At 43.9% G+C, this 13,777-nt stretch overlaps 1 protein-coding gene across 1 annotated transcript in view; it reads right to left on the bottom strand.

Moving 5' to 3' along the window:
- The window catches only part of LOC140735877 (CDC42 small effector protein 1-B-like), a 72,297-nt gene extending 68,173 nt beyond the window's left edge, over positions 1 to 4,124 (bottom strand). The window contains exon 1 of the mRNA XM_073061444.1: positions 3,902 to 4,124. The gene's annotated coding sequence lies outside the window, so the exon portion shown is untranslated. The remainder of the gene's footprint in view (positions 1 to 3,901) is intronic.
- Between the last annotated feature and the right edge of the window lie 9,653 nt (positions 4,125 to 13,777).

Here is a 13,777-nt window from a genome sequence, read left to right as displayed (position 1 = left end):
TTCCATATACTGTGTGTGGAAAACTTGCCCCTCAGAACCGCTTTAAATCTTTTCCCTTACACTGTAAACTATAACTTGAGGTTGCAATCAGATGGCCATGCCCAGTTAAACATTCCTATTCATCTCCTTTTTTATAAAGAATCTCATTGGCCATTCTGACCATCACTAAACTGACTGTGGAAATATTTAGCAAGACAAGCAGTAGAACTAAAACAGGAGTTGCTATTCCAGGCGGGGTGGGTGGGTGAAACACTTTGGCAGAAGCTTTGATGAGGCATCTATAAGCCAAAACGTTCACTCTGGTTTTCTTTACAGATGCTGCCACCGTTCACTACTTTCATTTCAAATTACATCTGCAGTTTTTTTTATTTGAATGAATCTAGTAAACTTTTTTTTTAATTGTTTCCATTTCATTGACATCCTTCCTTAGTACCCACTGGCCAGATGTGGTCTCACTAGTGGCCTGTGTGACTAAAGTACATCCTCAATACCTTCATATGTAATCAATAATGGCACTGTTAGCTTTCTGAACTTCCTGCTGAAACCCAAATCCCTCCACACTAGATGGTAGCCTTTCATACCTTTATGTAAGAGACTGTCTAAATGTTCAAAGATTGTATCTGACTCCATCATCTCCACTGGCATAGAGTTCCATGTATTAATAGCTCTTTGTTAAAAAATATTCCATTTATCAGATCTTTGCCCACTTACTTATCCTATCTGTTGTCTTCACATCTTCCTTTTCATCCTAAACACAAGAGATTCTGCAGATATTGGAAATCTTGAGCAACACACACAAAATGCTGGAGGAACTCAGCAAGTCAGGTAACACCTCTGGAGGGAAATAAATAGTTGACCTTTTGGGCTGAGACCCTTCATCTGGACTGGAAAGCAAGAATGCGGAAGCCAGAATGAGAATGTTGGTGAAGAGAAGGTGGTATACTCAGCTCAAATTTTTAACTGTTAAAAAACTTTTAACTGTTTATTCATCTCCAGAGATGCTGCCTTGCTGAATTCATCCAGCATTCTGTGCGTGTTATTTCCCTTTCATCCTATCTTTTTAACAACCATGCATTTGCTGCTTTACTCCACATTCAGTTGGAGATCTCTTTCAATTACCTGGCATAGACAGGATGGGCTCAATGGCCTTCCCCACTTACATAGGTAGAGAAGAACATGGACCTTGTTTGGGCAGATAGGGTTAATGTAGGTGTGGAAGGGCCTCTGTCTGTGCCATACAGCTTCATGACTGGGAAATCATAAAGAGGCTAGATTCACTGATAGCAAATTTTTGGCTGTTACATCCTACGTGACAAGAAGACATGTAAAGGGGACTGAGAAAAAACACCACCTCTTCTCAGCTCTGAGCTAACACTCAGTGTTCTACAGCTAAGGGTGAAGGGTCAGAACACTCAAACATAAAATCCATTCAGTGCCCAAATCCTGAATCCAACCTATTCATTTACCATGAATCTACTGACTGTGGGGAGAGCACACCATTGGCCAAGCTGACAGCTGCAGTGCAATACTGAGGGAAATATAACATTGCCTTTCAGTCGCCTCCTCCAATAAATCTAGAGAACTTGCGGTCAGGAGAACTTCCCCATGGTGAGCATCTGATTAGCTTATGCTGTTTGTGGAAGCAGCCTCTGCACTAATTGTCCGTGGCCTTGCCTGCATATTCTTTTAACAGTAAATCAACTTGTAATGTCAGTAATTGGTTGTCAAATACTTCATGCCTGGAGCTCCTGAAAGCTCTAGGAAAGAGTAGTGCCTGATATTAATGTCCAAAACTCTGAGGCAATTGGAAAGCTTGAAATGGTCACTCACATATTCTCACAAAATCTACAAATTTTGCACGGCCTCTGGCTGACCAATTCCAGGCCGGTGCCATTGACTGAGAGGTCACAGAAGAAGGAACGTAAGGATTTCATGGTGGCGGATGCTGCAACGGGAGGTCTCTGTAGTCAAGTGACTGCGCTCGGTCTCTCTTTCTCTCGGTGGGGAGAGTTTGCTACCTATTCTCGAGTTGGAGAAACTACAAATAAAAGCAATATAGCAGACTGTAACATCGTAACAGCAACCATTCGTCTCCCCTTTCACTGTGAAATGGGTGACATCTCTGCCCCTTGTTCATGCAAGAAAGAGCCTCTGGCATGTCAACTGTCAGGTAAACGATTGTTTTTGTTGACTGTAAATCAGAGTTTTGGGGGCTTTGCTATTGCTTGTTGTGTGGTGGGCACTAATGCTTTTTGCTGAAATGGGTGGGGAGGTTGATGCTTTGCTGCTGTGTGCGTGGGAGGGGGAGAAGGGGCTTTGGGATTCTAACGTTTTTCTGTCATTCATTATTTTGGAGTTCTGTTTTCCATGGATGTCTGCGAAAACTAAATATTTCGGGCTGTATATTGTATACATATCTGATAATAAATGGAACCATAAGAAATAGCAAAGAAATAACAAATAAGAATTCTGACAAAGGGACCTGTCATCTATTTATGGTGGGAGCATTAAACAGTCAGCAGAACAGGAGCAAAGAAACAGCACTTTATCCTTGCCCTGCATTTAACACCACACAGAAACAGGCTCCTCAGCCTATTCTGACCAATTGCCCACACTTAGTCCATATCCCTCTAAACTTTTCCTATGCATGCACCTGTCCAAATGTCTTTGAAATATTGTAAATGTACCGACCTCCACCATTTCCTCTGGCAGCTGGTTCCATGTACAACACTCTCTAGAAAACAAACCTGACCCTCAGGTCTCCTCTCACCTTAAATCTATACCATCTTGTTTGAGGCCTTCTGAGATTTAAAAAAAGGATGAGATATCCACCCTATCTGCTCCCCTCCTGTTTTATTAAGTTCTTTCTATAAAGTCAGGCCTTAGCATCCTCTGCTCTGGAAAAATCCCAAAATCACAGAAACTAAGCGAACTGTAGAGATTCGGGGCATTTCTCTCCAATGACCTGGGGATATTTAACATGGGCATAGAACTGGTTAACTCGGCTGTCAGCACATTTGCTGCTTGATGGAGCTCGCAGTACACTAACTGATTAGGTGTATGATCTTTTACACATACCTCTGGACAGTGTTTGGGCCGTCCAGCTGTTGTAAATAGCGCTAGAGAAGTGTAGGCACAGTAAGCAGGAAGGGGAGAGGCACCTTGGCTTTCAGAACAGCTTAGAGAAGCAACAAAAAAACAAGCTCGGCTTTGAGTACGAAAGCAATCAAGCCACAATCGAGGAGGTATCGCTGAGAAAAAGGGGAAGGAGCAAGAGTTGCAAAGCAGCAAGCCCGAAATCTTATAACAAGGCTGTTGCTCAACCGCTGCCCCCGGCACCCTTGTAAGATTAACAAGCTTAGCCTCTCTGAGCGGGGCACTCCGCTTCTGAATCGTCAATCACTCCAGACGCCATGCAGCGACGCAAACTAAAAGTCCCCACGAAGCAGTAAACCGCTCGCCGACCTGGGTGGGTCGCCTTCACTCAGTGGCCCAAAAAGTCTCCTCTTCCCAGCGACAGCCGCTGTTCAAGGGCTCTCTGTTTCTCTCGCCCTCTCACATGAGCGCAATTTTAAATTAAATTTACCGTTCAATTTTTTTTAAAGTGATAGGACCCGTCTTTAAATCTACAACTTTGTTCGTGTTTTGTAAAATTATGTCCATAAGGAAGCAACACCAGCGTATTAATATTAACGGAAGATATAAACTTTAAGAGGTCACTTTTGCCGGTCTTCCCCTTTCTCGCCTCGGTTTCCCTAACACACCCGAAGGTTCATTTCAAGTGCCGGCACTAAATGATCACTCCGAGCTCTGGCAACAGGACAGCCTACTCTCAGCAATGAAGCGGTTTCGTTAAAGCAAGAACGAAAGGGAAATGATTTCAACTTTTCTTTTCTCTTACCCTTTTACTGTGTGCTCTGGGTCCAAGTAGGTGAAGTCAAGGTCGTTTTGACGTAAGGATCAGCAAGTTTAAAGCGAAGCCATTTGAACTTCCTCGGCCGAAGTCTTCCTTGTGTGCTGAGGTGTGGCTGTAACTCGCTGCGAGTGAGTCAGTGGGCCGACCTTGTTCTGCTCTATTTCCCAGGAGTAGAGAAAGTACAGAACGCCACCTCTGGGTACAACTGGTGCACAGCCAGCGAATAACACCCGTCTGAAAGGTGAGCACATATGAGTGTGTGCGCGCGCAGTCTTCCTCACTACAGTAATGCATGCATTTACACAAGTTATCAATACAGTTCTCCGCAGAAACGTGTGAGAGAAAAGACACTCATAATTCAGAGTTATGAATTATACAGCACTGGAAAAGACCCTTCGGCCCAACTCGTCCATGCTAGTCTCATTTGCCTGCATTTGACCCAAATCCCGCTAAACCTTTCCTGTCCATATACCTATCCAAATATATTTTAAACATTGTAATTGTACCTGCACTTTCTCACACCTTAAACCTGTGCCCACTAATGCTAGGCTCCCCTATTCTGGGAAAAAGCTCAAAGTAAATTTATTATCAAAGTACATAATGTCACCATATGCAATCCTGAGATTCAATTTCTTGCAGGCGTTCACAGTAAGTACAAGAAGAGCAATAAAATCAATGGAAGACCCACCCAACAGGACAAACATCCAATGTACAAAAGATAACAAACTATGCAAATATAAGAAGAAAGAAAAAAATAATAATATCAAATAAATAAAAAATAAATATCGAGAGCATGAGATGAAGAGTCTTTGAAAGTGAGTCTACAGATTGTGGGAACAGTTCAGTGCTGGTGAGACTGAAATGTAGTTATTTCTTGATGGTGGCGGTGAGCAGACAGCATAGACTGAATGGTGGGGGTCCTTAAAGATGGAAGCTGCTTTCCTGCAACAGCGCTCTATGTAGATGTATTCAATGGTGGGGAGGGCCTTAACCATGATGGACTGGGCTGTATACACTACTTTTTGTAGTTTTTTTTCAATGACATTGGTGGTTCCATACCAGGCTGTGATGCGACCAGTTAGTATACTCATCACTGCACATCTATAGAAACGTATTGAAGTTTTAGAGACGTGAAATCTTTGCAAACTTCTAAGAAAGTAGAGGCACTGCTGTGCTTTCCTCATAGTAGCACAGTAGTACTGGACTCAGGACAGATCCTTTGAAATGATTACGCCAAGGATTTTAAAGTTGCTGACCCTCTTGAGATCTGATCCTCCTCTGGTTTCCTCCTCCTGACATCAGTAATCAGCTCCTTGGTCTTGCTGACATTGAGTGAGAGATTGTTGTTGTGGCACCATTCAGCCAGATTTCCAATCTCCCTCCTATGTGCTGATTCATCAACACCTTTGATTCAGCCAACAACAGTGGTGTCACCAGCAAATTTAAATATAGCATTGGAGCTGTGACCATCTACCTTATCTATGCATCTTGTGATTTTATAAATGTCTATAATATCACCCTTCAGCCTCTTATGCTCCATAGTTAAAAAAAGGTCAAAAACTGTCCAGCCCCCTTACAACTAAAGCCCTTCAGTCCCAGTAACATCCTTATAAAGATTTTGCAATATTTCCAGTTTAATGACATCTTTCCTACAGCAACGCAACTAGAACTGTACACAAGGAACCTTGTTGAAAGTCCATGTAGACAACATCTACTGCCCACCCTCCTCAATCATCCCTGTCAACTCTCTGAAAAATCAATCAGGTTGGTAAAATATGACCTCCTCTGCACACAGCCTTGCTGGCTATCCCGAATATCTTTGCTTTTCCAGATGGGAGTAGATGTTTTCTCCAATAATTTCTCTACCACTGACGTAAGGCTCACTGGCCTATAATTTCTTGGATTGAGCCTATTGCCTTTTCAAATAGCAGAACAACATTAGCTGCATGACATGAGAGATTCTGCAGATGCTGGAAATCTTGAGCAACATACACAAAATGCTGGAGGAACATAGCAGGTCAGGCATCATCTCAACCTGAAACATTGACCGTTTATTTCCCTCAATAGATGTTCCTGACTTGTTGAGTTCCTCTCGTGTTCTGTGTGTGATGGCTGCTCTCGGACTTTGACTCTGACTGAAAAGGACACAACATTCTCTTCCAGGTTATTGAGAGGGGCAAAAGGGAAGATTGTTGATCTCCTCTCTTGCCTCTCTCAATAACCTGGAATAATCCTGTCAGGCCTAGGGACTCCTCTACTTTAATATTCTTCAAAATCCCAATGCTTCCTCCTGGCCTAGAAATCAGCACAGCCTTCTCACTCATCATATCCTTCTTCAGAGTGAATACTGATGTGGTGTACATTTTCTACTTTGCCCACCTTCTCTGGCTCCAGGCATCAATTCTATACTTTGTTCTTGATTAGCCCTACCCTCTCCCTAGTTACCCTCTTGTTGAGATTCTCTTTAATCCGACTCACCTGGAACATTTTATATCCCCTTTCTAACCTTCCTGATTCCCTGTTTCTCTCCTGTTTCCTTTATATTCCTCAAGGGCCAGTCCTTCTAAACCATGTATATGCTTCCCTTTCTTTTTTGACTAAATTTGCAACATCTCTTACCATCTAATTGCTCAAACCTTGCCATCCTTGTCTCTCTTCTTCACAGGAATATGTCGGTCCTGATTTCTGACTAGCCAGCCTTTAAACAACTCCCACATGTCAGGTGTAGACTTGCACAGTAACAACTGCTCCCAATCTACTCTCCCAGCTCCTACATAATACTGGTATAATCAGCACTTTCACCTGAGGTCCACTCTTATCCTTATCCTTAACTATCTGAAAACTCATGGAGTTATGATCATTGTTCCCAAAATACTCTCACACTAAGACTCTGATCACTACCTCATTTAAAATATAAGGACTAGAATGGCCCATTTCAAAATTGTACTATTGACATACCATGTCAAAAATATGCACCTAATTAATTCTAATCAATCTAAGTAAGCCACTAAGAAAGCCCAGTTAATTTTGTGGAAATTAAGGTCACCCACTATAACAACTATGTTGCTTTTATATCTTTCCATGATCTACCTACAAATCTGACTATCTGGGTGGGCCTGTTGTTTCTGCCTGCTCCTGCCCCACTGAACTCATATCCACAAACCTTGACTCCATTCTATCCCCCTTAGTTCAGTCCCTTCCCACCTACATCTGTGGCGCTTCACATGCTGTAGATCTCTTCAACAACTTCCAGTTCCCTGGCCCTGATTGTTTCATTTTCACCATGGTGTTCCAGTCCCTGTATACCACTATTCCCCATTGAGAAGGCCTTAAAGCTCCCTGCTTCTTTCTCAACAGCAGACCTAACCAGTGCTCTTTCACAACCACCTTCCTCCATCTAGCAGAACTGGTCCTCACCATCAACAATTTCCCTTTTGGCTCCAAGTTTCCTTGGCTACATAGAACAGTCCATGTTTCTAGCCTCCCCTGATAATGCACCCCATCTCTTCCTCCACTGCATTACAAACTTCATTGATGCTGTTTCATGCACTCATGCTGGGCTCGTCAATTTCACCAACTTTGCCTCAATTTCACTTGGTCTATTTCTGACATCTCTCCCCTTTGACAACCTCTCTGCCTCCATTTCTGGAGACAGATTGTCTACTGATATCTTTTATAAACTGACAGCTATCTTGACTATATTTCTTCTCACCAAGTCCCTTTTCTCCATCTCCACAACATCTGTTGCCAGGATGTGGCTTTCATTTTCAGAACATCAGAGATGTTCTCTTTCTTCAAAGAACACTGTTTCCATTCCTCTACCATTGATGCTGCCCTCACTCACATCTTCTCCGTTTTCCAGATCTCCCCATTCACCCCACCTTTCTGCTGCCTTAACAGGGTTAGAACTGTTCTTGTCCTTACCTACCACCTCATGAACCCCTACATCTATCATGTCATTCTCCACAACTTCAATGGGATCCAATCACCATACACACCTTTACCTTCCTCTACTCTCCACATTCATCAGGGATCACTCTCTCTGTGATTCCCTTGTCCATTCGTCCCTCCACACAGATCTCTCTCCTAGCACTCAACCCTGAAAGTGGAAGAAGTGCTACCCCTGCCCATTCATCTCCTCCCTTACCTACATTCAGGGCTCCAAGCAGTCCTTTTAGGTGAGGCCACACTTTACCTGAAAATCTGTTGGGATCATCTGCTGTATCTGTTCCTCCTGATGCGGCCTCCTCTTCACTGGTGAAACCCAATGTAGATTGGGGGATTGCTTTGTCAAGCACTTTCGATCCATTCATAACAAACAAGATTTCCCAATTTAATTACAATCTGCATTCCCATTACGACATGTAATGGCGTCCTCTGCTGCCATGATGAGGCCACTCTCAGGATGGAGGAATAACACTTCATATTTCATATGGGTAGCCTCTATGAGCATTGATTTCTCTAATTGCCGGTAATTTCTCCTCTGCCACCTACTCTCTTCTTCCGCTTCTCATGCTGGCTGCCCTCTTACATCTTTTTTCTCACTTGTCTATCACCTCCCTTTAATCCCCCTCTTTCTTCCTTTCTCCTAAGGTCCTCTCTCCTCTCCTATCGGATTCCTTCTTCTTCAGCCCATTACTTTTTCTGACTATCACCTCCCAGCTTCTCACTTCATCCACCCTCCCTCATCCTCTCACCTGGCTTCACCTATCACCTTCCAACTTGTACTTCATCCCCTCCCTCCACCTTCCTATTCCACCTTCCCATTTCCTTCCGGTCCTGGTGAAGGGTCTTGGACCAAAACGTCAACTCATTATCCTTTTCCAGAGATGCTACCTGACCTGCTGATTTCCTCCAGCATTTTGTGTGTGTTACTTTGCCTATATATTTGTTCCTTAATCTTCCACTGGCTATTTGGAGACCTATGATATAACCTGAGTTCTACTCACCACATTGGTGAGTTCTGACATTAGTAAAGGACAGCATTGGATACATTGGAGCTGGGTGAACAGAAGATACTTGGGCAGATACTTGGCAGATGGTGTTTAATGTGAATAAGTGTGAGGTTATCCACTTTGGGAGTAAGAACAGGAAGACAGATTATTATCTGAACGGTATAGAGTTGGGTAAGGGAGTAATACAAAGAGATCTCGGAGTCCTTGTTCATCAGTCACTGAAGGTGAATGAGCAAGTGCAGCAGGCAGTGAAGAAGGCTAATGGAATGTTGGCCTTTATTACAAAGGGAATTGAGTACAAGAGCAAGGAAATCCTCTTGCATTTGTACAGAGCCCTGGTGAGACCACACCTGGAGTATTGTGTACAGTTTTGGTCTCCAGGGTTAAGGAAGGACATCCTGGCTGTAGAGGAAGTGCAGAGTAGATTCACGAGGTTAATTCCTGGGATGTCTGGACTGTCTTACGCAGAGAGGTTAGAGAGACTGGGCTTGTACATGCTGGAATTAAGGAGATTAAGAGGGGCTCTGATTGAAACATATAAGATTATTAAGGGATTGGACAAGATAGAGGCAGGAAATATGTTCCAGATGCTGGGAGAGTCCAGTACCAGAGGGCATGGTTTGAGAATAAGGGGTAGGTCATTTAGGACAGAGTTAAAGAAAAACTTCTTCTCCCAGTGAGTTGTGGGGGTCTGGAATGCACTGCCTCGGAAGGTAGTGGAGGCCAATTCTCTGGATGCTTTCAAGAAGGAGCTAGATAGGTATATTATGGATAGGGGAATCAAGGGATATGGGGACAAGGCAGGAACCGGGTATTGATAGGAATTGATCAGCCATGATCTCAAAATGGCGGTGCAGGCTCGAAGGGCCGAATGGTCTACTTCTGCACCTATTGTCTATTGTCTATAAGACTGAGACATTTGAAAAGGTCATTTCCCTCAGGGCACTACTCACTCAAGCAGAGTGCATGGCAAGAATGGCCTTTGGGCTCTTGTGGTCTGGTGCATCTGGCCTGGCTGAGTTTCTCAGGTTAGGAACTGAAACTGGGTCAAGTCACAAATAAACCAGCTCCTCCACAAAGAGCATTCACAATGAGACAGAAAAAGAATGGAGCACATTACAGAGGATAGGTGTAGTGAACTACATATACCTGTCTGGACATGCCCCCCCTGCTGACTGCTCCTGTGGCTCCTCCCACTGACCGTGGCTCCTTCCACAGACCCCAGTATAAAGGCGATTGGGGCCTGAGCCAATTGCTGCTTGTTCTTTCTTCCAGTCAATAAAAGCCGATATCTCATCTCACGTCTCAGAGAGTTATTGATGGTGCATCAATAGGCCAATGGCTCCTGAACGTTGTACACCAGCCTTGTCTGGCCTCTCTCCACACTCCAACCCCACTACCTTCATCTTCTCTTCTTCCCTTCTGCCCTACATGTTTATCCAGCTGCATCCTGAGTCTTCACTCTAACCAAAGTAGGAAAGTACAAGCACACATGGAGAAAGGGCCAAGATTTACACTGAGGCAAAATGTGTACACCATTGTGATGAGATGTGGGCTCTGTCCTGTTCTGAGCTTCACAACAGTCTCCTTTTTCTCAGTGTCTGCATTCCTCAATGAACATCTCAAAAATAAAACCAGGCTTATTTTTACTAACATAATAAGTCATGGTGTCCTTAATCTGATGGCATGCTCTCTGGGTAACCTCCAACCTGATGGTATGCTGTCTGGTTTGCCTCCGGCCCCATGCACTCAGTAATTTTTTTACCTCTCCTTCTTCAATTCCCCACTCAGCTCCTCTCTTACCTCTTCTCTTCTCCTCACCTGCGTTTTGCCTTCCATTGGTGCCTCTCTTCCTTTGCTCTGTTCCGTGGTCCACTTTCATCTTCCATATTTCTTCTTCTCTAGCCTTTTACCTTTTCTACCTGTCACCTCCCATCTTCTTTCTTCATCTATCCTCCCTCACCTACCTGTCTTCACCGATCAACTTCTAGCTTGTACTACTTCCCCTCCCCCCCACCTTCTTATTCTGATCTTTTCTCCTTCCTTTCCAGTCCTGTTGAGATCTATCAATGTTGACTATTTATTCATTTCCATAGATGCTGCCTGACCTGCTGAGTTCCTCCAGAATTCCGTGTGTGTTAGTCATGAAATTTGTTGTTTTGTTGCAGCAGTAGAGTGCACATAAAAATTACTATAAATCACAATAAATAAATAGAGAGATAGAGAGAAAAATAAATAAATAGTGCAAAAGAGGAAAAAAACAAGGTAGTATTCATGGACTGTTCAGAAATCTGATGACAGAGTGGAAGAAATTATTTCTAAGATGGTGAAAGTGGGTTTTCAGGCTCCTGCACCTCCTCCCTGATGATAGTAATGAGAAGATGGCATGTATTGGTGGTGAAGGTCCTTAGTGCCTTGAATCACTGCCTTTTGCCTCCAACCTGGTATCATGCTGTCTGGGTAGCCTCCAACCTGATGGAATGAACATTGATTTCTCAAACTTCCATGTCCTTGATGGTGTGGAGGCTAGTGCCTTTGATGAAGCTGGCTGAGCTTACAGCCCTCTGCTGCTTTTTCTGATCCTGTGCATTGGAATCTCCAGACCATATAGTGATGCAGCCAGTCAGAATGTACAGCTGTAGAAATGTGCTAGCATCTTTGGTGATATGCTAAATACCCTAAAACACCTAATGAAGTACAGCCACTGGTGTGCCTTCTTTGTGATGATTGTATGTTGGGCTCAGGATAGATCCTCTGAGATGTTAACACCCAAGAACTTGAAGCTCCTCACCCTTTCCACTGCTGACCCCTGAACAAGGACTAGCATCTTTACTTGGCCCAGCCTTTTCACATTTCCAATGTGTTTGAAAAGCCTCTGAGAATGGCCTGGTTTAGTTTAAGAGCATTACAACCAGGGATTCTGAAATCATTCACAACCCCTCCCCCTCCCAGGGCTGTGTGCTCTGCCACATGTGACTGCATGGCCAAACCCCTGAGTTATCACATTGCCCAGCTCACCAATGAGATGACCAACAACGATGAGATGGCCTACAGAGAGGAGGTGGAAGAGCTGGTGTTGCAAATAATATCTTCCTCAACAAGACAAAGGAAGTGGTTATCAACTTAAGGAGAACTCTCACCAGTCACACCACCCACCACCCCTTACATCAGCAGCACTGCAGTGGAAACTGCAAGCGGTTTCAAACACCTGGGAGTGCACATCTCATATAACCTCTCATTCCACACAATCAGGAAAGCTCACCAACACCGCTACTTTCTGAAGAGAGCTGGACTATGCACATCTATACTCACATTATTCTACAGATGTGCAGTAGAGAGCATCCTAACAAGCTGTATTGCTACATAGTACAAAAACTGCACTGCAGCAGACAGAAGGGCTCTACAATGGGTTACCCAAAGCAACACTGGTACCAGCTTACCCACTATCAGGGATGTACATACAGAAAGGTGCCAGAAAAGCATCAGTAACAGCATGGACTGTTTGTCCTACTCCCATCAGTGAGGAGTCTACGTAGCATCCACGCCAGGACTGCTAGATTCAGAAATAGTTACTTTCCCCAAGCAATGAGGCTGATTAACCCCTCTACCCATAAACCCACCCCTCCACAACCCCCCACCACCACTACTTTATTATTTCCTGTTAGTCACCTTATTTACAGACACTCCTGTGCCTGTTTCCTCGTGTTTGCTCCTGTGCCTAGAGACACTTTATGGACGTACATAGAACATAGAAATCTACAGCACATTACAGGTCCTTCATCCCACAATGCTGTGCCGACCATGTAACCTACTCTAGAAATTGCCTAGAATTTCCCTACTGCGTAGCCCTCTATTTTTTAAAGCTCCATTACCTGAGTCTCTTAAAAAACCTCATTGTATCCACCTCCACTACTGTTGCCAGCAGTGCATTCCACTCATACACACACCACTCTCTGTGTGAACAACTTACCCCTGACATCCCCTCTGTACCTACTTCCAAGCACCTTTAAACTATGCCCCCTGGTGTTAGCTATTTCAGTCCTGGGGCAAAATCTCTGGCTATCCACAAGATCAATGCCTCTCATCAATCAATCTATGCATATAAGCTACTTTATGTATTTATATTTATTGTGTTTTATTTATTACTGTGTTCTTTATCTTACTGTACTTTTATTGTGCTGCTTCAGATCTGGAGTAACAATTATTTTGTTCTCCTTTACACTTTACCAGGAATAACATTACAAAATCTTAAATTTTGAATTATTTTACATCACTAGAGAGGCAATGTCACACCCCTGACAGGACAAGTCACATGACAACATTTTAGTGGGCGGGACTCAACAGTAAGTAATGGTGCACTGTATTGGAGATTCAATGTAGATGATATTCCTGTAGATAATCTGTGTTTAATCTCTGATGACAAGTTTATGAATGTTCTAAAGTAAGACTGAGGAAATGTACAGACATAACTAGGGAATGTAAACCTATCTATGAAAACCTCAGCAAGGAAAGTGATGAGAAAAGTTCTGGGCCGAGATAATTTAGGTGCGACCTCAGCTTGTGGAGTCCAGTAAATGTTCCGTGGACCACGGCCACCGACCGGCTAGAACTGGCATTGTAAAAACCAGTAAATTCAGGGCAGAGTTCGTGGGTGATTCAGAACCGGAGGAATAGAGACTGATTAAGGACGCTCCCTCAGACTTAGGAGCTCCTTCAGCACCTGTTCACAGACAATCAGGCGCTCCCTGTGCAGTGACTCTCCCACTACGGCCCTTCGGCACTATATCCTTTACAATAACCCGCTCCACAGGGAGACCGTCTCCGTGATGGACAACAGGCGCTTCAGGAGAAGTTCTCCCTGTGGGGATGGAGGCAGGAGGGAGGGAGTAGAGGAGGGGGGTGGTCG

Source organism: Hemitrygon akajei, chromosome 11 (assembly GCF_048418815.1).
Source record: "Hemitrygon akajei chromosome 11, sHemAka1.3, whole genome shotgun sequence".
NCBI classification, from domain to species: Eukaryota; Metazoa; Chordata; class Chondrichthyes; order Myliobatiformes; family Dasyatidae; genus Hemitrygon; species Hemitrygon akajei.
This window is presented reverse-complemented; position numbering and strand designations above follow the sequence as displayed.